Raw genomic sequence first — 25,441 nt, 5'->3', positions numbered from 1 at the left:
ATCCATATCTATCATATTAGTATAGTCGGTGCATTCGAAATTTATTTCGGGTGTTTTGTAATCTCTCAATTGCGTCAGGTCTTCCACATTATTACGGTAATATAAGATTTTTCTTATAGCTGAATCTTGTATTTCCTTTATATTATCAAACAACATTGCTAATAAAATATTTTCCGAGTGAGCATAGTATGCGTTTTCTTTAGCAACATTGTTCACAATTTGTCTTAAATTCGAGTCTAAATATTGCGTCCAGCTAATAAATTTATAAAATAATATACTACCATACACCACAGGGTTGTAATATTTAATGTTAAAGTACATTAGAATATATAGTTTCATTACGTAGTTTGCCAGAATTTTCAAATTTTTGGATGGCTTATTAGTAGTTACATATAACAGAATTAACCTACTAGCCTTCGTGAGCCAACGGGAATGTGCTATTGGCCCTGATTTTATGTTAGCTAAGTCTGTCGATACTTCTCTTGAAGCAACTGCTTTAGCTATTTTTATTAAATAACTTGAGTCAGTTGTCGATTCAGCAGGACATTTATCAGCCAAATTTTCAAGTGGGATTGTTTCGAAGTCTTTTACCGGCTGGAAGTAAATAGGAAAAAATAAATTATATTGAATTTGAACATAGGGTATTAAAAAATAGTAAATATGCTATAACTCACCGGTATATTTTCGCATGTTTCAATTTGTTTGCTTAATATTCCAGTTTTTGTTCGTGGTCCAGTGGTCAATGATTTTTCCAAATAGTTAAATAAATGGCGAAGTGGAAGTTCGTTAAAGTGGAGAAGACACACAAACCAATGCAGTGGTCTGTTTAACTGAATTTCAAATCGACGTAAAATCCCATTTTTTACGCCTGTATTTGCTGGTTCACCATCGCAACATATGCCTATCAAAGAATCGAGAGCTATTCCTTTATCGGCGAAAAACTCGTTCAATTTGATTACTTTACTTTCCGAATCTTCATTTTCCAATTTTGTGTAACCCAACAATTGGCAATTCGGTTCCTTTAAAATAACTAAATGCGTTTCTTTAATCATTCGTGGGTGAAACTTATCGATTTTTTCCATGGTAATAGAATCATTTTTTCGGCCGTCGAATGAAAATGCTATTAATTCAGAAGAATCATATCGTTTGTGTAGAGCTTGCCTATTTTTCTGCCTCTCACGAACGCTTTTATTTTTATCCATAATGACAGGATTGCCCCAATCATCCGTTACGCCCAGGTCACGCAGGATTGCCGTCACCACGCCAGAACCAACTCTATCAGAAATTGTAAATCTGTTGCACATTAAGGCATAGCTTGGAGCCTTATATCTTTGACTATATGCACCACGTTTTATATGAGAAGTATTTTGTGAACTTTCCGAACTGCTTTTGAAATCAAAATCAACATCTGGAGTATATGTCTCACCTGGAGTAATAAAGCTAGTTATTGTAGATTCTGATACTTCATCTTCAATTTTTATAAAATATTCTGGTATCGTAGATTTCCTCTCATTATGTTGATCCATCATAAACGCTTTTAAATGTTCTGGAATCAGTCCGCAGGAACACAGTATTCTTCGCAAATCGCATTTGCATTTTCCAATATAAAATAATTCTTTCGTGGATTCTACAAACTCCTGAAATGATGCTTGGGTAGACTTGCTTTTATTTGTACTTTTATATTTATCAATCAATCGGTTCAATTTTCTAGCAATACTTTGTTTCTCCATAATTGGAATATCAATTTTTTCCCACGTCTGAATCAATTTCGTTACCACATTTGGAGTAAATGTTTTATATGAAAACATTTTATTTTGTTTTTTTGATTTTTCCGCCAAATAAAAATAATATTTGATAACTTCCATAATTGTCGGAAGATTCACCCCTGTAAATTCTTCTGCTGGTCCAAATGTAATTTGATCATGCGAGTGCATATGATTCAAATTACTGGCACTTGCGCCTGAATTTAAATAAGAACTCGCCATTGATACTTGACGCCCTAGTGACGAACTGAATGAACATTTATGCGGAATTGTCACATTAATATATTATTTCCGAAATTTCTAAAATTATAATAAAAAATACTAGCGCACTCTGATGGAAATAAATAACAACAAACTAAACCCGATTTAAAAACCCCAGCACAAACTCTTAGTAAAAATAAAACTCACAATTTGAATTATTCACATGCCTAAATTAATATATTTACTTATTAAAAATAGTATTTTATTGAAAATTTCGCTGTTATTTGCGATATATGGTTTTGCAGTCAAAATTCATTTAAATAACACATATATTTCATACAAAAAGGTGCCCATATCGCTTAATTTTACTTCTATAATGATTTGGCCCTCCCTATTCATTGGTTTCTTAGAAAACTGTGGTTAAATATACGGGTTTTACTAAGAAAAGTCAATAGGGTGGGCCAAATTTTTGCATATTGAGGCCCTCGCTAATTTAACTTTTTACATCATTTGAAACAATATTGTTAAAAAAAGCATAACCCGCAAATGAATTTAAAGTCAGCGAAAAATTTAAAACATTTTTTAATTTAAAGGAAAAATTGAAAAATCTCATGAAAAATATATTATGACATATATCGAGTTATACATCATTTTATTCGTAATTTTATTTTACATCTTTCGTACGAACAAAGTTTTTTCGTATCTTTTACCGTTTAGATAGTATAGATGTACCGTTTTAGATAGTATCTGTGTAGTTGTTAACTTGTCAAATTGCAAAGTGCGGCTAGGTTGAAGCAACACTCCTCACGATTCGATATTTCTCTAAAGAAAACATATAAAGTATTATACATCATTAGAAAGGTCTCAAAATTCTTAGTTCTTTTTCCATATATCACAACTTCGAATTTAGCACGGTGTGGCCTACAGGCGAGTTGCCGTCGTAAAAATTCGGAAAAATCGGAAAATCTAGAGAAAATTATATGAACACACCTAACCATTTATATACCATTTTATTTGTAATTTTATTCTGCATCTTTCGTAAGAACAAAGGTTTTTCGTATCTTTTACCGTTTGAGAGAAAATCGAGGAAAACTGGTGTGAACATTTATTGTAAAATTAGAAAATTTAAACAAATAATTAAAAAAAATAATATAACTATATATAAATTCGTATTATATTCATTGAGATCTATAAAAATCAATAAATACATATTTTTATACAAAACTTTAAAAAAACCCCAAAAAATTGAAAATCGAAATTTTCCCAGACTTTTGTCTTGACGATTCACACCATAACCCGGAGCGACGCCTCGCCGCAGGTCAAAATCACGTCGCTTGGGACTCAGTCGAATACTTACGCTGTGGCCGCGCGCCTTATATAGGGGGATAGGTCGTGTCGAGTGCGATGCGAGCAAGCTCAGGCTAAAGTACGCTATGTTGTTCAGGCGGGTACGGATATCATTTCCCGGTGTAGTTTTTACATCATATTCGATACTTTTAGTCTGTCAATGATATTTTAGCGTAACTTTAAATAATGTTGTGAGCCATATCTAGAATTATATACCCCGTATATATTCGGATGCTGATTTGCGGCTATAGATAATTGGTGGAAGGATCATTCGTTTTTAAACGTTCGATCAGAGAAAGTTGAAATTATTTGGGTCTGCGGACCGCAAATATGAAGTCTATATATTTTAATAATATAGGATTTTACAAATTGACTACGGTCAAATATATGTGAAGTTAAGCAGAACTAGCAAAGCTTCTCGCTGCGATGGTCATTCGTTTTATGAACGTTCGATCAGAGCGAGTTGAAATTATTTGGGTCTGCGGACCGCAAATATAAAATCTATATATTTTAATAATATAGGATTTCACAAATGGACTAAAGTCAAATAGGTGGGTGGTGCAGCAGAACTGACGAAGCTTCTCGCACCGAGGATCATTCGTTTTATGAACGTTCGATCGGTGCGAGTTGAAATTATTTGGATCTGCTGACCGTAAATATGAAATCTTGTGATTACTCGACAAATTATTGCTGTAATCAAGTGCGCTCCTATAGTATAATATACTGTGGGCAAAAGCCTCTGGCAATGATCATTCGTTTCATTAACGTTTGACCGTTGCGAATATCAAGTCGCGATGTAAACTGTTCGTTATGTTCAGGGAATGTCGTACGACTCAGATATATATATATATATATATATATATATATATATATATATATATATACGAGGTCTGTTCAAAAAGTACCCGGAATTTTCGTTTTTTCAAAAAAATATTTATTTATTCGTCTACATTAATGTGGTCCCCTTCAAAGTAGTCCCCCCAGATATAATACACTTATGCCAGCGTTTTTTCCAATTTTCGAAGCACCCTTGATATTCACTTTTTGATATGTCCTTGAGCACTCTCAGCGATTTTCTTCAATCGAGGAAAACCGCCGTCCTTTCATGGGTCTCTTCAACTTTGGGAATAGGAAAAAGTCACACGGAGCCATATCTGGTGAATTTTTGCACTTTGCAACACTTTATTTCATTTTTTACGCAAAATTTAATACAAATTCTTTGACTTTTCAATTCTTCCATTGTAAAAATCGCCGAGCTCAGAAAAACACGTCGAACCTTAGCGACTACCACAGACAAAGTAAACAGTGAATATAGCTGAAAATTTCATCATACTTTAGGGGCATGTATACCAACACAATAAAAAAAAAATTTTGACAATCAGACACTCCAGACCCGCGAAATTTAATTATTAGTAATTCCGGGTACTTTTTGAACACACCTCGTATATATATGTAAGAAAATTTGTTGTTTAGAAATATTCATCGAACTTTTCTATACAAAGTGTGGTCTCTCGGGTGACGCCGAGGGACATTTACGCACTATGCTATTATATATATAGCACCCTGGTTGATCCTGCCAATAGTATATGCTTGTCTCAAAGATTAAGCCATGCATGTCTCAGTGCAAGTCACATTAAGGTGAAACCGCGAATGGCTCATTACATCAGTTATGGTTCCCTAGATAGTACCCACATTACTTGGATAACTGTGGTAATTCTAGAGCTAATACATGCAAATAGAGTTCTGACCAGAGATGGAAGGAATGCTTTTATTAGATCAAAACCAATCGGTGGCGGGCTTGCCTTGCTCACCGTTTGACTTGGTGACTCTGAATAACTTTGTGCCGATCGCACGGTCTAGTACCGGCGACGCATCTTTCAAATGTCTGCCTTATCAACTGTCGATGGTAGTTTCTGCGACTACCATGGTTGTTACGGGTAACGGGGAATCAGGGTTCGATTCCGGAGAGGGAGCCTGGGAAACGGCTACCACATCCAAGGAAGGCAGCAGGCGCGCAAATTACTCACTCCCGGCACGGGGAGGTAGTGACGAAAAATAACGATACGGGACTCATCCGAGGCCCCGTAATCGGAATGAGTACACTTTGAATCCTTTAACGAAGATCTATTAGAGGGCCAGTCTGGTACCACGAGCCGCGGTAATTCCAGCTCTAATAGCGTATATTAAAGTTGTTGCGGTTAAAAAGCTCGTAGTTGAATCTGTGTCCCACACTGTCGGTTCACCGCTTGCGGTGTTCAACAGGCATGTCTGTGGGACGTCCTACCGGTGGGCTTAGCCCGTAAAAAGGCGGCCCAACTCAAAATCCTACCAAGGTGCTCTTCACCGAGTGTCGAGGTGGGCCGGTACGTTTACTTTGAACAAATTAGAGTGCTTAAAGCAGGCTCATTCGCCTGAATATTGTGTGCATGGAATAATGGAATAGGACCTCGGTTCTATTTTGTTGGTTTTCGGAATTCCGAGGTAATGATTAATAGGGACAACTGGGGGCATTCGTATTGCGACGTTAGAGGTGAAATTCTTGGATCGTCGCAAGACGGACAGAAGCGAAAGCATTTGCCAAATGTGTTTTCATCAATCAAGAACGAAAGTTAGAGGTTCGAAGGCGTTCAGATACCGCCCTAGTTCTAACCATAAACGATGCCAGCTAGCGATCTGCCGAAGTTCCTCCGATGACTCGGCGGGCAGCTTTTGGGGAAGCTTTTGGGTTCCGGGGGAAGTATGGTTGCAACGCTGAAACTTAAAGGAATTGACGGAAGGGCACTACAAGGAGTGGGGCCTGCGGCTTAATTTGACTCAACACGGGAAACCTCACCAGGTCCAGACACCGGAAGGATTGACAGATTGAGAGCTCTTTCTTGATTCGGTGGGTGGTGGTGCATGGCCGTTCTTAGTTGATGGAGTGATTTGTCTGGTTAATTCTGATAACGAACGAGACTCTAGCCTGTTAAATAGACGTACTTTCTGGTATCGCAAAGACCCTCCGCTTCGGCTTCGGTCGTTGTTGGTTGTGGTTCTCACTACCGGCGTACAAATATATCTTCTTAGAGGGACAGGCGGCATTTAGTCGCACGAAATTGAGCAATAACAGGTCTGTGATGCCCTTAGATGTTCTGGGCCGCACGCGCGCTACACTGAAGAGATCAGCAGGTTTTCCTTGGCCGAAAGGTCCGGGTAATCCGTTGAAGCCTCTTCGTGCTAGGGATTGGGGTTTGCAATTCTTCGCCATGAACGAGGAATTCCTAGTAAGCGCGAGTCATAAGCTTGCGTTTATTATGTCCCTGCCCTTTGTACACACCACCCGTCGCTACTACCGATTGAATTATTTAGTGAGGTCTTCGGACCGGTGCGCGGCAGCGTTTCGACATTGCCGATGTTGCTGGGAAGATAACCAAACTTGATTATTTAGAGGAAGTAAAAGTCGTAACAAGGTTTCCGTAGGTGAACCTGCGGAAGGATCATTAACGTACATTTACTATTAAGTGAATGAAACGTGTGCTATATGTCGCAATATAATGTTGCAGACCACATGTTGTGCGCTCCCATAGTATAATATACTGTGGGCACAAGCCTCTGGCAATGATCATTCGTTTCATTAATGTTTGACCGGAGCTAGTCGCAAAATATTTCGCAGTGTGCAAAAGCATCGTGACGCGGTTTACAACCGCTTAGCGCTCTTATGCATTGTGTGAGAGCACTGCCATATATATCTGCTCGGTATCGCCAGATGCCTGAGCGAATGACGAAGTTCGTTGTAAAAACGGCGTTCTTTTTGAATATTATACTTTAAACGCAAGCTCAATCAATTCTTTGGGCGCTAGATGAACGCCTGGTGTTTTATAATCGATTGTAGTAAACGCTTGCGTTAGTATTCTATATACTCTGCACATTTGACTCAAATTGTGCGAATTTGAACATTCGCTTCATTGCGTTGTTTTAAAAAAATGAAAGATCAGCGAAAGCAGATTTTTCAATCTCACACACAGTGAAATATTCATATTTCAATTTTGAAACGAGATTTTGTATCTCGGACCGAAAAGCGAAAGCTTTACGGTGTACTAATTGTAACCATAATAATCATACTAGTTTCAGAATCGCCCGAGTTATCTTAAACGATTTCGAGGGAATCACGATCGAAACATGTATAAAAATATATAAAATCACCCTGAACGGTGGATCACTTGGCTCGTGGGTCGATGAAGAACGCAGCTAATTGCGCGTCGACATGTGAACTGCAGGATACATGAACATTGACATTTCGAACGCACATTGCGGTCCTCGGATACTGTTCTCGGACCACCTCTGGCTGAGAGTCGTATAACATTACCAGACTGCCGCTTGCTTTAAACGGCTTGCCGGCGAATGATGGAGTTTCGCGTATATGCGTGCTCTTAAATAATTCACTCAACGTGTGAGCCAGTCCACTTTGCAACATCGGACATTTCCGTTCGTTGACGTTCTGTGGGATTACGGCGGGTTATGTGTCCTAGAGATTTTATATTCTTGCGACCCTCCCGATAACCGGAAACCCGAACTCTTCGAAATGCGGTTTCGTTCCGGAAAATTTGGACGATTCAAAGGTTCCTCGTCGATTTTGTGTGCGCTTGCTTACTAACGTTTGCAAGCACATCATAATCATAATACGACCTCAGAGCAGATGAGATTACCTGCTGAATTTAAGCATATTACTAGGCGGTGGAAAAGAAACTAACTAGGATTCCCTTAGTAGCGGCGAGCGAACAGGGAAGAGCCCAGCACTAAATCCCGCGGCCGGAGACGGACGCTGGGAAATGTAGTGTTAGGAAGGATCCGATTATCTCGGTGCGTTGCGGCGAGTTCAAGTCCATCTTGAATGGGGCCATTTACCCATAGAGGGTGCCAGGCCCGTAGCGACCGTTGCGCGTATCGAGAGGATCTCTCCTCAGAGTCGAGTTGCTTGAGAGTGCAGCTCTAAGTGGGTGGTAAACTCCATCTAAGGCTAAATATGACCACGAGACCGATAGCGAACAAGTACCGTGAGGGAAAGTTGAAAAGAACTTTGAAGAGAGAGTTCATGAGTACGTGAAACCGTTCAGGGGTAAACCTGAGAAACCCGAAAGATCGAAAGGAGAGATTCAATGTTATCGTTGTCTTCCATTTATTGGCGTGCGATTGACCGGGATTCGTCCCGCGATACGCCGTCGGTTTATGCGTTAGGCGGCGTTGGCATGCACTTCTCTCTCAGTAAGACGTCGCGACCCGTTTGGTGTCGATCTACGACCGCGGCGGTAGCCTGTCACGAATTTATTCGCGCCAGACCCCGCGTGCTCCGGCCGACTGCCAGACGGTATAAATGATATGGTATAGGGTCGCTTTTAAGCGTTCGGCCGGTTGCAAGCACGGACGGTTATTGACCGTCGGACCTAGTCCGGCATCGATGCCGCCTCGAGCTGTTAGCTACCGTGTTCTCGAACGGACTCTATTACCGGTCAGCGATGCTATTGCTTTGGGTACTTTCAGGACCCGTCTTGAAACACGGACCAAGGAGTCTAGCATGTGCGCGAGTCATTGGGAAATACAAAACCTAAAGGCGCAATGAACGTAAAGGTTTGCTTAAGTAAACTGAGGGATGACAGACCGCATCTACGGATGCGTGCTTGCAATCCCGAGGCGTCTCACTCTCATTGCGAGAAGAGACGCACTCAGAGCGTACACGCTAGGACCCGAAAGATGGTGAACTATGCCCGGTCAGGTCGAAGTCAGGGGACACCCTGATGGAGGACCGTAGCGATTCTGACGTGCAAATCGATCGTCGGAACTGGGTATAGGGGCGAAAGACTAATCGAACTATCTAGTAGCTGGTTCCCTCCGAAGTTTCCCTCAGGATAGCTGGCATTCGATGAGCGAGTCTCATCCGGTAAAGCGAATGATTAGAGGCCTTGGGGCCGAAACGACCTCAACCTATTCTCAAACTTTAAATGGGTGAGATCTCTGGCTTGCTTGAATAGTGAAGCCAGAGATTTGGATCAGAGTGCCTAGTGGGCCATTTTTGGTAAGCAGAACTGGCGCTGTGGGATGAACCAAACGCCGAGTTAAGGCGCCTAAACGATGCTAATGGGATACCATGAAAGGCGTTGGTTGCTTAAGACAGCAGGACGGTGGCCATGGAAGTTGGAATCCGCTAAGGAGTGTGTAACAACTCACCTGCCGAAGCAACTAGCCCTGAAAATGGATAGCGCTGAAGCGTCGTGCCTATACTCGGCCGTCAGGGCATGAGAAACGTTCATAATAGTTTGTTTTGACGCCCTGGTGAGTAGGAGGCCTTATCATCAACACCGCCAAATCTTTTACAATAGCAATCAGGAATGTGCCACATGTCAAAAAATCATACGTTGATAATAACATAAAATTCAGCTGTGGTGGTCGAGACCTACATGCCCTTTCCAGGGTGGAAGTTTGGAGTTATCTCGGAGTAACTTTCACTCCTGTGGGCGCCAAAATGTGCGATCTAAGGCAGAAATTGCAGGACATTATAGAGAAGCTTTCCAAAGCTCCCTTGAAACCGCAACAACGTCTGTTCGCATTAAGAACAGTCGGAATTCCAAAACTATTACACCAGCTAACGTTAAGGAACACAACACTTGGCCTTCTTAAAAGCCTTGACTCCATAATTAGAAAAGCCGTAAGATCATGGCTAAGGCTACCGACAGATACGACCAACGCTTTTTTTTATGCCAAAGACAGAGATGGGGGCTTATACCTCCCGTCTCTAAGATGGTTGGTGCCTATAAGAAGAAAGGGAAGGCTTATGAACCTGGGATGGCCAGACTCAAGTTTCCATCAGCTTGAGGTTGAGAATTGCGAGAAACGACTGACTGACAACGGGGACATTATAGGTTCCGCTAAACAGTTAGATGACAGATGGCCTAAGCTCCTCCACAATTCAGTGGACGGGCGGGCGCTCACGAAGTCATCCAAAGTCCCCCAGCAACACCGGTGGGTTACCGATGGCACGAATATCTTATCAGGTCGGGACTTCATTAACTGCGCTCGTCTTAGAATTAATTCTATGCCATGCAGAAGCCGGACCACGAGAGGTCGCCGAGAAGATAGGTTTTGTAGAGCAGGATGCAACGCTCTAGAGACTCCAGATCACATAATACAAACGTGCCATCGAAGTCATAGACAAAGAATTGAGAGACATAATGCAGTCACCAAATACGTCAAAAGAGCTCTCGAGAAGAGACACTCTCGTGTCGAATGGAAGTCATTGTTCCAAATACCAGAGGGAACACGTAGGAGGAGTGTGGCATATGGAATCTGCAAACTTTATACTGTCAGGGAAAGTTATTAAGAAAGACAAATTAAAGATTATTTCCACAAGAGTTTTGATCGGAGGACTCAACGGTTTCAGCGCTTGGACCAAAACAACGTCCATGAGACGCCAGGGAATAGGGTAGAATGAAACCTGGAATACCGCGCGCTGCCTGCGCATAACATCCCGTCAGGCATAAAACTAGCAGTTAGGTTTAGTGGGTATTGCCTTCGGGTCGAGTCCTACACTACCTGGTCAACCGGGCGACCGGTGTGCGTAAATGCATTCCCCTCCTAGCCAAAAAAAAAAGCCAAATGCCTCGTCATCTAACTAGTGACGCGCATGAATGGATTAACAAGATTCCCACTGTCCCTATCTACTGGAACAGTAGCTGGAACAATTATAATTACAATCCAATAGCGAACCCAAGCAGGGAAACCCTCAATCTAGAGGTTAAAATGATAAATGAAGCAATAAAGCTGGAATGATAGAAAAGATGGGAATTGGCAAATACGGGTAGGATAACCTACGGTTTCATTGGCGATATTATATACGCTACAAGGAACAAGTGGTTCAAACCCAGTAGAGAGTGCGTGCGGACCGGATACGGTCCGTTTAGGCACACACTTTACACAAGGGGCGCCACAGAAGACGACAAATGTCCCTTCTGTGGAGAAAGCGAGACAAGCACGCACTGCTGGTCATGTGCGACGGATATGATGAATTAAGAAGGCAAAGCCTCTTTGAAATAGCAGGGAACACAAACCTTGATGTGTACCTGGAAACTAAAGCCAATTACCTGAGGCTTGTTGCTTTTGCAGCGCGAGCCATTAAAACCAGAAATGCAGTGCAAAACCAAAGCTAAAACCTATAATCCAAACTAAAGCTAGAAATGCAGGACCGCCTCCACGTGGTTAGGGATGGAAACGTCAGCCCACTGACGGTCAAAGGTCCTGCACAACACCCACAAGTATATTATTTAAATTTGAGAAATAAACAATTATTAAGTAGACGCTACATAGCAATGAGTGAAAGCTCGAGCTATATGGAATAAGAATAAATAATGAAAAATGAAATGTCCCTATCTACTTTCTAGCGAAACCACTGCCAAGGGAGCGGGCTTGGAAAAATTAGCGGGGAAAGAAGACCCTGTTGAGCTTGACTCTAGTCTGGCATTGTAAGGAGACATGAAAGGTGTAGCATAAGTGGGAGATAGTAATATCGTCGGTGAAATACCACTACTTTCATCGTTTTTTTACTTACTCTATTGGGCGGAAAGCGTGCGTCGAAAACTTGCGTTCCGACTGTCACGGTTTTCTAGAGCCAAGCGCATAAGAGTGGTGTGAGGCATTGCGCCGATCGCCAACAATGCTCTAGCGTGATCCGATTCGAGGAATCTGCTTGGCGGGGAGTTTGACTGGGGCGGTACATCTGTCAAATAATAACGCAGGTGTCCTAAGGCCAGCTCAGCGAGGACAGAAACCTCGCGTAGAGCAAAAGGGCAAATGCTGGCTTGATCCCGTTGTTCAGTGTGCACAGGGACTGCGAAAGCATGGCCTATCGATCTTTTTGGCTTGAAGAGTTTTTAGCAAGAAGTGTCAGAAAAGTTACCACAGGAATAACTGGCTTGTGGCAGCCAAGCGTTCATGGCGACGTTGCTTTTTGATCTTTCGATGTCGGCTCTTCCTATCATTGCAAAGCAGAATTCGACAAGCGTTGGATTGTTCACCCACAAATAGGGAACGTGAGCTGGGTTTAGACCGTAGTGAGACAGGTTAGTTTTACCCTACTGATGAATCGTCGTTGCGATAGTAATCCTGTTCAGTACGAGAGGAACCGCAGGTTCGGACATTTGGTTCACGCACTCGGTCGAGCGGCCGGTGGTGCAAAGCTACCATCCGTGGGATTATGCCTGAACGCCTCTAAGGCCGTATCCTTTCTAGACAAAGTAAGCAACGATATCTCTAAGAGTCTCGTGAGTCGAAAGGCTCAATACAATGTAATTTATTAGGTATTCGGCACACGCCGTTTATCGCACGAGCCATTTTTAGCCGAATGAGGCGCTAGACAGGGGCGATATCCGTCCGTTATATCTGTCTTGCCTACAGCGGTCGATCATGGGTCACTAGTTCGATGTAGAGACTCGGAATCGTTTGTAAACGACTTAGGTACCTGGCGGGGTGTTGTACTCGGCAGAGCAGTTACCACGCTGCGATCCGTTGAGACTCAGCCCTTGGCTTGGGGATTCGTCAAGTTGGCTTGACGTCACCCCACGCTATTAGAGCATAAGCCTTAAGCCGTCGCATTGCAGCATGCCACAATCAGTAGGCTTGACAGTCGAAAACTTATACATGCTGTACATGTAACACTTCTTTGGTATCTACCTAGCTATTTTGTACAACGTACGTGAGTCAGCACGTAAATCAAAACTTATTAAAAAATTTCAATACTAGAAATATTCATTATTTCTTTCAATAACCATAATGTCAAGAGAATAGTTATAAATATTTTGTAAGTTTACGAAATATATGTTTTTAAGAGAAACTTTTCATAATTTTTTAATATGAATATATGATATAATTCATTAAATTCTAAATAAGGAGAATGTTTTTTGCTAAATTTCTTGGAAATGCGTACAAGTTGCTAATAAGCAAAGTACGTATATGTTATCTATAATACAAAATGCGTGCAAGTTGTCAATGTGTAAAATACGTGCAAGTTGTCAATTTGCAGAATGCGTGCAAGTTGTCAATTTGCAGAATACGTGTAAGTTGTCAATGTGCAGAATACGTGTAAGTTGTCAATGTGCAAAATACGTGCAAATTGCTATTTTTATTTATTTTCTTTAAAATACTCTAAATAATTAGTAACTTCCAACCTATAAATATTTCGATTCTTTTATAATAAAATATTCAGTATATTTATTTCTTTTTTAACAAAAAATTCAGTATTTATATATAATTTCAAAACTACATCAAGTAAACTTTTAGGGGACATTAGCGAGTAAGCCTAACCTAGAATCTTGCATCGAAACAGGTTAAAAACATTTTCCGGCTTTTTAAAGTCAGTAACTTACGGGTACCTAAGACTACATCAAGTAAACTTTTAGGGGACATTAGCGAGTAAGCCTAACCTAGAATCTTGCATCGAAACAGGTTGAAAACATTTTCCGGCTTTCTGAAGTCACTAACTTACGGGTACCTAAGACTACATCAAGTAAACTTTTAGGGGACATTAGCGAGTAAGCCTAACCTAGAATCTTGCATCGAAACAGGTTAAAAACATTTTCCGGCTTTTTGAAGTCACTAACTTACGGGTACCTAAGACTACATCAAGTAAACTTTTAGGGTACATTAGCGAGTAAGCCTAACCTAGAATCTTGCATCGAAACAGGTTAAAAACATTTTTCGGCTTTTTGAAGTCACTAACTTACGGGTACCTAAGACTGCATCAAGTAAACTTTTAGGGGACATTAGCGGGTAAGTCTAACCTAGAATCTTGCATCGAAACAGGTTAAAAACATCTTCCGGCTTTTTGAAATTAGTAACTTACGGGTACCTCAGACTATATCAAGTAAACTTTTAGGGGACATTAGCGAGTGAGCCTAACCTAGAATCTTGCATCGAAACAGGTTAAAAACATTTTCCGGCTTTTTGAAATCAGTAACTTACGGGTACCTCAGACTACATCAAGTAAACTTTTAGGGGACATTAGCGAGTAAGCCTAACCTAGAATCTTGCATCGAAACAGGTTAAAAACATTTTCCGGCTTTTTGAAATCAGTAACTTACGGGAACCTCAGACTACATCAAGTAAACTTTTAGGGGACATTAGCGAGTAAGCCTAACCTAAAATCTTGCATCTAAACAGGTTAAAAACATTTTCCGGCTTTTTGAAATAAGTAACTTACGGGTACCTCAGACTACATCAAGTAAACTTTTAGGGGACATTAGCGAGTAAGCCTAACCTAGAATCTTGCATCGAAACAGGCTAAAAACATTTTCCGGCTTTTTGAAATTAGTAACTTACGGGTACCTCATACTACATCAAGTAAACTTTTAGGGGACATTAGCGAGTAAGCCTAACCTAGAATCTTGCGTCGAAACAGGTTAAAAACATTTTCCGGCTTTTTGAAATTAGTAACTTACGGATACCTCAGACTACATCAAGTAAACTTTTAGGGGACATTAGCGAGTAAGCCTAACTTAGAATCTTGCATCGAAACAGGTTAAAAACATATTCCGGCTTTTTGAGATCAGTAACTTACGGGTATCTGAGACTACATCAAGTAAACTTTTAGGGGACATTAGCGAGTAAGCCTAACCTAGAATCTTGCATCGAAACCGGTTAAAAACATTTTCCGGCTTTTTGAAATCAGTAACTTACGGGTACCTCAGACTACATCAAGTAAACTTTTAGGGGACATTAGCGAGTAAGCCTAACCTAGAATCTTGCATCGAAACAGGTCAAACTACTTTTGTAGAAAAATATAGTTTTTGGGTTTTTAGGAATGACATATATTTATTCTATTATTTATTTACATGACATGGTTTAAATACAACATTTTTATTTCTTTAAGTTATATTCTTATTTAAAATAAAATTTCTTACATTTAGCTAATACAATTTAAATAAATTAATATTTGAAATCTTGCTTGCTTTCCAGTCGAGGATGCTTTTCACGAGATAGTAGTGTCGCTGTCATAACACCTTCGCGATTTTGCTCTAATACGCGTTTTGATACATTAGCCAGTAATTGAACATGTCTCTTTGTTCCCTGAATGTGGACCGGAATTTTAGGGTCACTCCATGGACACTCATTGCTTTGTAGATATTGTACTAGATGTTCATGAGAAATATTTAGCGTAAAGGCTTGTTCGGATATATTTGAATAATCATCCATATCTATCATATTAGTATAGTCGGTGCATTCGAAATTTATTTCGGGTGTTTTGTAATCTCTCAATTGCGTCAGGTCTTCCACATTATTACGGTAATATAAGATTTTTCTTATAGCTGAATCTTGTATTTCCTTTATATTATCAAACAGCATTGCTAATAAAATATTTTCCGAGTGAGCATAGTATGCGTTCTCTTTAGCAACATTGTTCACAATTTGTCTTAAATTCGAGTCTAAATATTGCGTCCAGCTAATAAATTTATAAAATAATATACTACCATACACCACAGGGTTGTAATATTTAATGTTAAAGTACATTGGAATATATAGTTTCATTACGTAGTTTGCCAGAATTTTCAAATTTTTGGATGGCTTATTAGTAGTTACATATAACCGAATTAACCTACTAGCCTTCGTGAGCCAACGGGAATGTGCTATTGGCCCTGGTTTCATGTTAGCTAAGTCTGTCGATACTTCTCTAGAAGCAACTGCTTTAGCTATTTTTATTAAATAACTTGAGTCAGTTGTCGATTCAGCAGGACATTTATCAGCCAAATTTTCAAGTGGGATTGTTTCGAAGTCTTTTACCGGCTGGAAGTAAATAGGAAAAAATAAATTATATTGAATTTGAACATAGGGTATTAAAAAATAGTAAATATGTTATAACTCACCGGTATATTTTCGCATGTTTCAATTTGTTTGCTTAATATTCCAGTTTTTATTCGTGGTCCAGTGGTCAATGATTTTTTCAAATAGTTAAATAAATGGCGAAGTGGAAGTTCATTAAAGTGGAGAAGACACACAAACCAATGCAGTGGCCTGTTTAACTGAATTTCAAATCGACGTATAATCCCATTTTTTACGCCTGTATTTGCTGGTTCACCATCGCAACATATGCCTATCAAAGAATCGAGAGCTATTCCTTTATCGGCGAAATACTCGTTCAATTTGATTACTTTACTTTCCGAATCTTCATTTTCCAATTTTGTGTAACCCAACAATTGGCAATTCAGTTCCTTTAAAATAACTAAATGCGCTTCTTTAATCATTCGTGGGTGAAACTTCTTATCGATTTTTTCCATGGTAATAGAACCATTTTTTCGGCCGTCGAATGAAAATGCTATTAATTCAAAAGAATCATATCGTTTGTGTAGAGCTTGCCTATTTTTCTGCCTCTCACGAACGCTTTTATTTTTATCCATAATGACAGGATTGCCCCAATGATCCGTTACGCCCAAGTCACGCAGGATTGCCGTCACCACGCCAGAACCAACTCTATCAGAAATTGCAAATCTGTCGCACATTAAGGCATAGCTTGGAGCCTTATATCTTTGACTATATGGACCACGTTTTATATGAGAAGTATTTTGTAAACTTTCCGAACTGCTTTTAAAATCAAAATCAACATCTGGAGTATATGTCTCACCTGGAGTAATATTGCTAGTTATTGTAGATTTTGATACTTCATCTTCAATTTTTATAATATATTCTGGTATCGTAGATTTCCTCTCATTATGTTGATCCATCATAAACGCTTTTAAATGTTCTGGAATCAGTCCGCAGGAACACACTATTCTTCGCAAATCGCATTTGCATTTTTCAATATAGAATAATTCTTTCGTGGATTCTACAAACTTCTGAAATGATGCTTGGGTAGACTTGCTTTTATTTGTACTTTTATATTTATCAATCAATCGGTTCAATTTTCTAGCGATACTTCGTTTCTCCATAATTGGAATATCGATTTTTTCCCACGTCTGAATCAATTTCGTTACCACATTTGGAGTAAATGTGTTATATGAAAACTTTTTATTTTGTTTTTTTTATTTTTTCGCCAAATAAAAATAATACCTGATAACTTCCATAATTGTCGGAAGATTTACTCCTGTAAATTCTTCTGCTGATCCAAATGTAATTTGATCATGCGAGTGCATATGATTCAAATTACTGGCACTTGCGCCTGAATTTAAATAAGAACTCGCCATTGATACTTGACGCCCTAGTGACGAACTGAACGAACATTTATGCGGAATTGTCACATTAATATATTATTTCCGAAATTTCTAAAATTATAATAAAAAAATACTAGCGCACTCTGATGGAAATAAATAACAACAAACTAAACCCGATTTAAAAACTCCAGCACAAACTCTTAATAAAAATAAAACTCACAATTTGAATTATTCACATGCCTAAATTGATACATTTACTTATTAAAAACAGTATTTTATTGAAAATTTCGCTGGCTAAAAAGTTATTTGCGATATATGGTTTTGCAGTCAAAATTCATTTAAATAACACATATATTTCATATAAAAAGGTGCCCATATCGCTTAATTTTACTTCTATAATGATTTGGCCCTCCCTATTCATTGGTTTCTTAGAAAACTGTGGTTAAATATACGGGTTTTACTAAGAAATATCAATAGGGTGGGCCAAATTTTTGCATATTGAGGCACCTTGCTAATTTAACTTTTTACATCATTTGGAACAATATTGTAAAAAAAAGCATAACCCGCAAATGAATTTAAAGTCAGCGAAAAATTTAAAACATTTTTTAATTTAAAGGAAAAATTGAAAAATCTCATGAAAAATATATTATGACATATATCGAGTTATACATCATTTTATTCGTAATTTTATTTTGCATCTTTCGTACGAACAAAGTTTTTTCGTATCTTTTACCGTTTAGATAGTATAGAGCAATCTGTGTAGTTGTTAACTTGTCAAAATGAATTTAAATTGAAGCAACACTCCTCACGATTCGATATTTCTCTAAAGAAAACATATAAAGTATTATACATCATTAGAAAGGTCTCAAAATTCTTAGTTCTTTTTCCATATATCACAACTTTGAATTTTGCACGGTGTGGCCTACAGGCGAGTTGCCGTCGTGAAAATTCGGAAAAATCGGAAAATCTAGAGAAAATTATATGAACACACCTAACCATTTACATACCATTTTATTCGTAATTTTATTCTGCATCTTTCGTACGAACAAAGTTTTTTCGTATCTTTTATGGTTTAGATAGTATAGAGCAATCTGTGTAGTTGTTAACTTGTCAAAATGCTAAGTGCGGCTAGGTTGAAGCAACACTCCTCACGATTCGATATTTCTCTAGAGAAAACATTATATTATACGTCATTAGAAAGGTCTCAAAATTCTTAGTTCTTTTTCCATATATCACAACTTCAAATTTTGCACGGTGTGGCCTACAGGCGAGTTGCTGTCGTAAAAATTCGGAAAAATCGGAAAATCTAGAGAAAATTATATGAACACACCTAACCATTTATATACCATTTTATTCGTAATTTTATTCTGCATCTTTCGTACGAACAAAGTTTTTTCGTATCTTTTATGGTTTAGATAGTATAGAGCAATCTGTGTAGTTGTTAACTTGTCAAAATGCAAAGTGCGGCTAGGTTAAAGCAACACTCCTCACGATTCGATATTTCTCTAAAGAAAACATATAAAGTATTATACGAGGTCTGTTCAAAAAGTACCCGGAATTTTCGTTTTTTCAAAAAAATATTTATTTATTCGTCTACATTAATGTGGTCCCCTTCAAAGTAGTCCCCCCCAGATATAATACACTTATGCCAGCGTTTTTTCCAATTTTCGAAGCACCCTTGATATTCACTTTTTGATATGTCCTTGAGCACTCTCAGCGATTCGGCCTTTATTTCTTCAATCGAGGAAAACCGCCGTCCTTTCATGGGTCTCTTCAACTTTGGGAATAGGAAAAAGTCACACGGAGCCATATCTGGTGAATATGGAGGTTGGGGCATGACCACGGTATTGTTTTTGGCCAAAAATTACGAACAAGCAACGACGAGTGAGCAGGTGCGTTATCGTGGTGCAACAGCCATGAATTGTTTTTCCATAAATCGGAGCGTTTTTTTCGGATTGCTTCACGCAAACGTCGCATCACTTCAAGGTAATACTCCTTATTAACCGTACGACCTTGTGGTAAGAACTCTTGATGCACTATGCCGTTATAATCAAAGAAAACAGTAAGCAAAACCTTGACATTCGATCGAACTTGACGTGCTTTTTTCGGTCTTGGCTCACCTGGGCTCTTCCATTGGGACGATTGGGCTTTGGTTTCGACATCATAACCGTACACCCATGTTTCATCACCAGTTATGACCCTTTCAAGCAAACTTGGATCGTTGTTGACGTCATTTAACAGCTCTTGAGCGATGTTCATGCGATTGCTTTTTTGGTCAAATTTTAGCAGTTTTGGAATGAATTTTGCTGCCACTCGTTTCATGCCCAAAACATTTGAAAAAATGTTATGACATGAGCCAATTGATATGCCAACTTCATCAGCAACTTCTCTAATTGTGATTCGGCGATCATTCATAACCATTTTTTCCACTTCTTTCACATTTTCATCGTTTGTTGACGTGCTGGGTCGACCGGAGCGTTGTCATCTTCAACGTCTTCGCGGCCATCTTCTACGCTTATACCACTCGTAAACACTTGTTTTTTCATAGCAGACTCACCATAGGCTTTTTGTAACATTTCACACACTTTGTTACACTTTATTTCATTTTTTACGCAAAATTTAATACAAATGCTTTGACTTTTCAATTCTTCCATTGTAAAAATCGCCGAGCTCAGAAAAACACGTCGAACCTTAGCGACTACCACGGACAAAGTAAACAGTGAATATAGCTGAAAATTTCATCATACTTTAGGGGCATGTATACCAACACAATAAAAAAAAAATTTTGACAATCAGACACTCCAGACCCGCGAAATTTAAAAATTCCTGGTACTTTTTGAACACACCTCGTACATCACTAGAAAGGTCTCAAAATTCTTAGTTCTTTTTCCATATATCACAACTTCGAATTTTGCACGGTGTGGCCTACAGGCGAGTTGCCGTCGTGAAAATTCGGAAAAATCGGAAAATCTAGAGAAAAGTATATGAACACACCTAACCATTTACATACCATTTTATTCGTAATTTTATTCTGCATACGAGTATTTCGTACGAACAAAGTTTTTTCGTATCTTTTATGGTTTAGATAGTGTAGAGCAATCTGTGTAGTTGTTAACTTGTCAAAATGCAAAGTGCGGCTAGGTTGAAGCAACACTCCTCACGATTCGATATTTCTCTAAAAAAAAACATATAAAGTATTATACATCATTAGAAAGGTCTCAAAATTCTTAGTTCTTTTTCCATATATCACAGCTTCGAATTTTGCACGGTGTGGCCTACGGGCGAGTTGCCGTCGTGAAAATTTGGAAAAATCGGAAAATCTAGAGAAAATTCTATGAACACACCTAACCATTTATATACCATTTTATTCGTAATTTTATTCTGCATTTTTCGTACGAACAAAGTTTTTTCGTATCTTTTATGGTTTAGATAGTATAGAGCAATCTGTGTAGTTGTTAACTTGTCAAAATGCAAAGTGCGGCTAGGTTGAAGCAACATTCCTCACGATTCGATATTTCTCTAGAGAAAACATTATATTATACATCATTAGAAAGGTCTCAAAATTCTTAGTTCTTTTTCCATATATCACAACTTCAAATTTTGCACGGTGTGGCCTACAGGCGAGTTGCTGTCGTGAAAATTCGGAAAAATCGGAAAATCTAGAGAAAATTATATGAACACACCTAACCATTTATATACCATTTTATTCGTAATTTTATTCTGCATCTTTCGTACGAACAAAGTTTTTTCGTATCTTTTATGGTTTAGATAGTATAGAGCAATCTGTGTAGTTGTTAACTTGTCAAAATGCAAAGTGCGGCTAGGTTGAAGCAACACTCCTCACGATTCGATATTTCTCTAAAGAAAACATATAAAGTATTATACATCATTAGAAAGGTCTCAAAATTCTTAGTTCACACTTAGTTTCACAACTTCGAATTTTGCACGTTGTGGCCTACAGGCGAGTTGCCGTCGTGAAAATTCGGAAAAATCGGAAAATCTAGAGAAAATTATATGAACACACCTAACCATTTATATACCATTTTATTCGTAATTTTATTTTGCATCTTTCGTACGAACAAAGTTTTTTCGTATCTTTTACCGTTTAGATAGTATAGAGCAATCTGTGTAGTTGTTAACTTGTCAAAATGCAAAGTGCGGCTAGGTTGAAGCAACACTCCTCACGATTCGATATTTCTCTAAAGAAAACATATAAAGTATTATACATCATTAGAAAGGTCTCAAAATTCTTAGTTCTTTTTCCATATATCACAACTTCGAATTTTGCACGGTGTGGCCTACAGGCGAGTTGCCGTCGTGAAAATTCGGAAAAATCGGAAAATCTAGAGAAAATTATATGAACACACCTAACCATTTACATACCATTTTATTCGTAATTTTATTCTGCATCTTTCGTACGAATAAAGTTTTTTCGTATCTTTTATGGTTTAGATAGTGTAGAGCAATCTGTGTAGTTGTTAACTTGTCAAAATACAAAGTGCGGCTAGGTTGAAGCAACACTCCTCACGATTCGATATTTCTCTTAAAAAAACATATAAAGTATTATACATCATTAGAAAGGTCTCAAAATTCTTAGTTCTTTTTCCATATATCACAGCTTCGAATTTTGCACGGTGTAGTAGCCTACGGGCGAGTTGCCGTCGTGAAAATTCGGAAAAATTGGAAAATCTAGAGAAAATTCTATGAACACACCTAACCATTTATATACCATTTTATTCGTAATTTTATTCTGCATCTTTCGTACGAACAAAGTTTTTTCGTATCTTTTATGGTTTAGATAGTATAGAGCAATCTGTGTAGTTGTTAACTTGTCAAAATGCAAAGTGCGGCTAGGTTGAAGCAACATTCCTCACGATTCGATATTTCTCTAAAGAAAAATATAAAGTATTATACATCATTAGAAAGGTCTCAAAATTCTTAGTTCTTTTTCCATATATCACAACTTCGAATTTTGCACGGTGTGGCCTACAGGCGAGTTGCCGTCGTGAAAATTCGGAAAAATCGGAAAATCTAGAGAAAATTATATGAACACACTAACCATTTTATTCGTAATTTTATTCTGCATCTTTCGTACGAACAAGTTTTTTCGTAACTTTTACCGTTTAAGAGAAAATCGAGGAAAACTGGTGTGAACATTTATTGTAAAATTAGAAAATTTAAACAAATAATTAAAAAAAATAATATAACTATATATAAATTCGTATTATATTCATTGAGATCTATAAAAATCAATAAATACATATTTTTATACAAAACTTTAAAAAAACCCAAAAAAACACCTAAAAACTCAATAATTAACTATTATTCATATTATCCATATATATAAAACTGTTTGAACATCTAACAAAATTTTCGAAAAAAAAATTTCTATCATAAGGGTTCACAGTTCGAAATTTTCCCAGACTTTTGTCTTGACGATTCACACCGTAACCCGGAGCGACGCCTCGCCGCAGGTCAAAATCACGTCGCTTGGGACTCAGTCGAATACTTACGCTGTGGCCGCGCGCCTTATATAGGGGGATAGGTCGTGTCGAGTGCGATGCGAGCAAGCTCAGGCTAAAGTACGCTATGTTGTTCAGGCGGGTACGGATATCATTCCCCGGTGTAGTTTTTACATCATATTCGATACTTTTAGTCTGTCAATGATATTTTAGCGTAACTTTAAATAATGTTGTGAGCCATATCTAGAATTATATACCCCGTATATATTCAGATGCTGGTTTGCGGCTATAGATAATTGGTGGAAGGATCATTCGTTTTTAAACGTTCGCTCAGAGAAAGTTGAAATTATTTGGGTCTGCGGACCGCAAATATGAAATCTATATATTTTAATAATATAGGATTTTACAAATTGACTACGGTCAAATATATGTGAAGTTAAGCAGAACTAGCAAAGCTTCTCGCAGCGATGGTCATTTGTTTTATGAACGTTCGATCAGAGCGAGTTGAAATTATTTGGGTCAGCGGACCGCAAATATAAAATCTATATATTTTAATAATATAGGATTTTACAAATGGACTAAAGTCAAATAGGTGGGTGGTGCAGCAGAACTGACGAAGCTTCTCGCACCGAGGATCATTCGTATTATGAACGTTCGATTGGTGCGAGTTGAAATTATTTGGGTCTGCTGACCGCAAATATAAAATCTTGTGATAACCCGACAAATTATTGCTGTAATCAAGTGCGCTCCTACAGTATAATATACTGTGGGCAAAAGCCTCTGGCAATGATATTCGTTTCATTAACGTTTGACCGGAGCTAGTCGCAAAATATGCGCAGTGAGCAAAAGCAGCGTGACGCGGTTTACAACCGCTTAGCGCTCTTATGCACTGTGTGAGAGCACTGCCATGTATATCTGCTCGGTATCGCCAGATGCCTGAGCCAATGACGAAGTTCGTTGTGAAAACGGCGTTCTTTTGGAATATTATACTTTAAACGCATAGCTCAATCAATTCTTTGGGCGCTAGATGAAAGTCTAGTGTTTTAAAGTCGATTGTAGTAAACGCTTGCGTTAGTATTCTATATACTCTGCACATTTTATTCAAATTTGAACATTCGCTTCATTGCGTTGTTTTAAGAAAATCTCACACACAGTGAAATATTCATGTTTCAATTTTGAAGCGAGGACGTTTGTTTTGGACCACAACGTGCTCTAAAATTGCTAAAGTGGTTGCGCGTCCTAGAGAATTTATTTTCTTGCGACCCGCCATATAGCCTGTCCAGACCATCGCGGTGATGGTTCGCACGGTAACCCGAGGCGACCCGTCGCTGCAGGTCAAACTGTCGTATACCGTGGCTAGAATAATATACGCCGTATATGTTCGGATGTCGGTTTACGGCCGGGTTCTGGACCTTATTTATAAGTGTTCAACCATTCTGTACAGCAAAGACTCTTATGCGGAAAATAAAATATACAAATGCAATCAACTCAATACTCTCCGAGCGAGAATAAAAGTTAGTTATAACGATGAATTCTTATAATGAATTTGCCCCGACGTTTTAATCTAACGAAGGGTAAAGAGACTGTTTGAAATTAACTGGGTCTGCGGACCGCAAATTTCATGTACGGACCGCCGTTTCGACGGTTGTTAAAGGTCTAGTCTCGTGTAAGTGCAGAATATATAAAATATCAAGTCGCGATGTAAACTGTTCGTTATGTTCAGGGAATATCGTACGACTCAGATATATATATATATATATATATATATATATATATATATATATATATGTAAGAAAATTCGTTGTTTAGAAATATTTATCGAACTTTTCTATACAAAGTGTGGTCTCTCGGGTGACGCCGAGGGACATTTACGCACTATGCTATTACATATATATAGCACCCTGGTTGATCTGCCAGTAGTATATGCTTGTCTCAAAGATTAAGCCATGCATGTCTCAGTGCAAGCCACATTAAGGTGAAACCGCGAATGGCTCATTACATCAGTTATGGTTCCTTAGATCGTACCCACATTACTTGGATAACTGTGGTAATTCTAGAGCTAATACATGCAAATAGAGTTCTGACCAGAGATGGAAGGAATGCTTTTATTAGATCAAAACCAATTGGTGGCGGGCTTGCCTTGCTCACCGTTTGACTTGGTGACTCTGAATAACTTTGTGCCGATCGCACGGTCTAGTACCGGTGACGCATCTTTCAAATGTCTGCCTTATCAACTGTCGATGGTAGTTTCTGCGACTACCATGGTTGTTACGGGTAACGGGGAATCAGGGGGTTCGATTCCGGTGAAGGGAGCCTGAGAAACGGCTACCACATCCAAGGAAGGCAGCAGGCGCGCAAATTACCCACTCTCGGCACGGGGAGGTAGTGACGAAAAATAACGATACGGGACTCATCCGAGGCCCCGTAATCGGAATGAGTACACTTTAAATCCTTTAACGAGGATCTATTAGAGGGCCAGTCTGGTGCCAGCAGCCGCGGTAATTCC

General features: G+C 38.8%; 2 non-coding genes and 1 pseudogene across 2 annotated transcripts; all 3 read left to right on the top strand.

Annotated features, from left to right (window-relative positions):
- The first annotated feature begins 4,871 nt into the window (after positions 1 to 4,871).
- Positions 4,872 to 6,793, top strand: LOC113378926. Its single transcript, XR_003367272.1, has one exon. It is a non-coding gene; the product is annotated as a small subunit ribosomal RNA (ribosomal RNA).
- Positions 6,794 to 7,490: 697 nt separating this feature from the next.
- On the top strand, positions 7,491 to 7,645 carry LOC113378929. The gene has a single exon (XR_003367275.1). It is a non-coding gene; the product is annotated as a 5.8S ribosomal RNA (ribosomal RNA).
- Positions 7,646 to 7,972: 327 nt separating this feature from the next.
- Positions 7,973 to 12,873, top strand: LOC113378979 (annotated as a pseudogene).
- Positions 12,874 to 25,441: the final 12,568 nt, after the last annotated feature.

The sequence above is a fragment of the Ctenocephalides felis genome, unplaced genomic scaffold (genome assembly GCF_003426905.1).
Source record: "Ctenocephalides felis isolate EL2017-DRISC unplaced genomic scaffold, ASM342690v1 CF-g0.4_SCAFFOLD_01886, whole genome shotgun sequence".
In the NCBI taxonomy this organism is placed as follows: Eukaryota; Metazoa; Arthropoda; class Insecta; order Siphonaptera; family Pulicidae; genus Ctenocephalides; species Ctenocephalides felis.
The sequence above is the reverse complement of the archived record's forward strand: the minus strand, read 5'-3'. Positions and strand labels throughout refer to the sequence as shown.